This window comes from Mus caroli, chromosome 15, assembly GCF_900094665.2.
Source record: "Mus caroli chromosome 15, CAROLI_EIJ_v1.1, whole genome shotgun sequence".
NCBI lineage: Eukaryota > Metazoa > Chordata > Mammalia > Rodentia > Muridae > Mus > Mus caroli.
Genome location: NC_034584.1, coordinates 61,752,833 through 61,753,328, shown reverse-complemented (window position 1 = coordinate 61,753,328; position 496 = coordinate 61,752,833). Strand labels below are relative to the sequence as shown.

The window sequence follows — 496 nt, the reverse complement described above, 5'->3', positions numbered from 1 at the left end:
TTTCCAAGCAAATGGTACAAAGAAACAAGCTGGAGTAGCCATTCTCATGTTGAATAAAATTGACTTTCAACCTAAAGTTATCAAAAAAGATAAGGAGGGACATTTCATACTCATCAAAGGTAAAATCTACCAAGATGAACTCTCAATTCTGAACAAGTATGCTCCAAATGCAAGGTCACACACATTCATAAAAGAAACTTTGGTGCTCGCTTCGGCAGCACATATACTAAAATTGGAACGATACAGAGAAGATTAGCATGGCCCCTACGCAAGGATGACACGCAAATTCGTGAAGCGTTCCATATTTTTACTAAGGCTGATCTTCAATAACAAAATAAATAATAGAAAGCCAACCGTCACGTGGAAACTGAACAACACTCTTCTCAATGATACCTTGGTCAAGGAAGGAATAAAGAAAGAAATTAAGGACTTTTTAGAGTTCAATGAAAATGAAGCCACAACATACCCAAACTTATGGGACGCAATGAAAGCATTT

The 496-nt window shown here is 36.9% G+C and overlaps 1 non-coding gene across 1 annotated transcript; it reads left to right on the top strand.

Moving 5' to 3' along the window:
- The first annotated feature begins 202 nt into the window (after positions 1–202).
- LOC115029521 lies at positions 203–309 on the top strand. The gene has a single exon (XR_003835082.1). It is a non-coding gene; the product is annotated as a U6 spliceosomal RNA (small nuclear RNA).
- Positions 310–496: the final 187 nt, after the last annotated feature.